Below are 3,045 nucleotides of genomic sequence, written 5' to 3'. Positions count from 1 at the left end.
AAGTCCTCAGTACCACATACATAGAAAAAGCCAAATGTGGAATTGTGGCTCCAGGAGTAGGGTGCTACTTTTCAGCAAAACTTTAGGGACAGTGTCCAGGCACTGAGTTCAAGCCCCAGGGCTGGGACATAAAAGAAAAGAAATGCAAGCTGGGTGCTGGTACCTCATGTCTTTAATACTAGCTATTCAAAAGGCTGAAACCTGAGGATCGCAGTCCAAAGTCAGCTTCTGCAGCAATGTCTGTAAGACACTTATCTCCAATAAAAACCAGAAAACCAGAATTGGTGCTTTATCTCACAATGTAGAGCACTTGACTTGACCTGAAGAGTTAAAGGATGGTTCCTAAGCTCACAGTTCAAGTGGCAATACCAAAAACAAAACAAAACAAAAGGATAAAAGAATAAAGAAATTCATCACAAATGTAGGCTTGAACAATGAAAACTATATTTCAGGGATGGGAAGGTGCTTCAGTGGTAGAGTGCTTGTCTTGCATGCATGAGGCCCTGGGTTCGATTCCTCAGCCCCACATAAGCAGAATAAGCCAGAAGTGGCACTATGGCTTAAGTGGTAGAGCACTAGCCTTTAACTGAAGAGCTGAGGAACAGTACCTAGGCCCAGACTTCAGGACCTATGACTAACAAAAAAAAAAAGAGGGCTGGGAAGGTGGCTCAGTGGTAGAGTGCTTGCCTTGCATGCATGAGGTCCTGGGTTTGATTCCTCAGCACCACATAAACAAAAATAAAAAAGCGGGAAGTGGGGCTGTGGCTCAAGAGTTGAGGCACCAGCCTTGAGCTGTAGAGCTGAGGAACAGAGCCCAGGTCCAGATTTCAGGCCCCACCACTGAACTCCCTCCCCCCAAAAAAAAGAAAAGGAAAAGAAAACTACATTTCACAGGTACTCTTGGGAGCACCCCAGATTTTACCTCATCCTTATCTCTTTGTGTCTCAGGAATTAAGTTTTAGGGAGGATTTTTTTTTTGGTTGTGGGGCTTGAACTCTGGGCCTGAGCACTTGTCCCTCAGCTCTTCAGCTCAAGGCGAGCGCTCTACCACTTAAGCCACAGTGCCATTTCCCAGGAATTTAGTTTTAAAGAATGAAATTATTTTTCTTCATATTATTAGAGGTGCTTTTAAGTTGAAGTCTATACATTGAAATATGCTCTTTGATTCTCATTTTCATGAGGAAGAGTTCTGCTCCACAATAGAGACATGGAGAACCCATACACTGGAGAACTAAAATCATATGTGAAAGTTTCCAATCCAGTCTTTCCCAATTATTTTTTATGGAAGGGATTACAAAAAATCACAATAAACACCTAAGAGACAAGTGTAGGTTCTCTGAAAAGAGAGAGGGAAACTGCTGTAGACCCTGGGGTCCCTGCCAGCAGCAGACAAAATGTGAGAAAAGGCTTCAGGGCCATTGACTCCCACACTAAGGGCTGCAAGTCCTTGCCCTTTATTGGTTTGAGGAAGTCTAGCTTTTGGCCTGGGGCTTTAACTAACAGGAGGCTTGGGTGGAAAAGATGTATTGAAATAAAATGAGGAAAGATGTGTGCTGTTTGCACTTTTGGGCACAGTGGGTCTAGACCAATTTTACGCAAGAATTTGAGAAATATAGCATAATTGTGCCATCAGACATCTCTCTGTCTCCTTAATTATCATCCCATTGGCTCTCAGAGCCTTGCTTGTGCTCTGATGGGATTGTGGCAGGAGACAAAGATTTATTGCATACTTTAATGGATAAGGTCTGAGAAGACAAGTCTGAGGTCCCTTAGATATGTAGCCTAAAGCTACTAAGAGGAACTGTTAGGATCAGAGAAGAGGTAAGAATTCTAAAGACATTTTGACATGCAAAATAAAAGACAAAAGCAGACTGGTTTGCAAGTGATTAAGCTTCACATCAACATAGCCTAGCCTGAACTTTACTCTTCTATCTCTCCTGCATTCATCCCTGACCCCCCTAACCACTATCTCTTTGAAGGGAAATGGAGGTGATGTGCCATGTTCATAAGAATCCCTGTGTGGGACCTTTTCACTAGTTACCTGAAGAAAGTATTAAAGGAAATGCAAATAGAGCACAGCAAATGCTCACAGATAGTGCCCAAACTCTGAGTTCAAGCCATAGGACCAAGAACAGAATAAAACATAAAATCCTTAAGTGAAATGCAAAATTCAGAAAAAAACAAAAACTCATTTGATTTAATAGACAGCATTGGGGAGTTTCTGGAAAATTAATTGTTAGATTTTGTGAAATCCAAATCACCGGAAGTATTATGCTGCATATTTACCTAACAATCTCACTATTTTATGCCAGTTTATACATTATAGCAGTAGGAAATGAGCCAGGTATAAGTTTAGTAGTTGTGAATACCTTTGTAAAGTAAGAGGGGATATATTAAAAAATTTAAGACAACACAGAGATATAATTTACATTCAGCAGAAGGCAGGCATTGAATAAACAGAAAGGTATAAGCAATCAAGTCACATAACCTCAATTTCATCATTAGAACTAAGAATCAAAAAGCCAATGTATCCAATTCTCCCCATATATATCCATTTTCTGGTTGGGCTTATGTATTTCAAGAGGAAACAGTGGTTTTCAAGAAGAAACTGAGCTTAACTTCCACAGCAGGCAGAGAAAAGTCCCAATGCACACAAGCCCTCTTGTGACCAGGGAGTAGCAGGGTGACACCACGCATTGTGGGAATTGTAGTCTCCATGGAGGATATTTTCTTTGAAAGTCCTGGGTTGTTTTTGTTTTTTGGAGGGTGGAGGTGGGGCAGAAGATGCTTTTGCACATGCGTCTCCCCGCCCACCACGGGCGTTTTAAGTCTGCCTCTTCCGGATTCTTTTCCTTTGTCTTGCTGCTGGAAGTGCCCTAAAGTACAGTTTGGCCTTCCTTAGGTGGGAGCCAGGAGGACAGCGCTCAGTTCTGTGCAGTGGAGCTTTGGAGCTGTAACCTGAAGGAATCTCAGGCTTTGGAACTAAGTCAGGTAGGTACTGTGCAATTGCTGCGGGAGTCTCCCCTCCATGGGTTTCTGTTTCTG

Source organism: Dipodomys ordii, unplaced genomic scaffold (genome assembly GCF_000151885.1).
Source record: "Dipodomys ordii isolate 6190 unplaced genomic scaffold, Dord_2.0 Scaffold371, whole genome shotgun sequence".
Lineage (NCBI taxonomy): Eukaryota > Metazoa > Chordata > Mammalia > Rodentia > Heteromyidae > Dipodomys > Dipodomys ordii.
Note: the sequence above shows the minus strand (reverse complement) of the source record.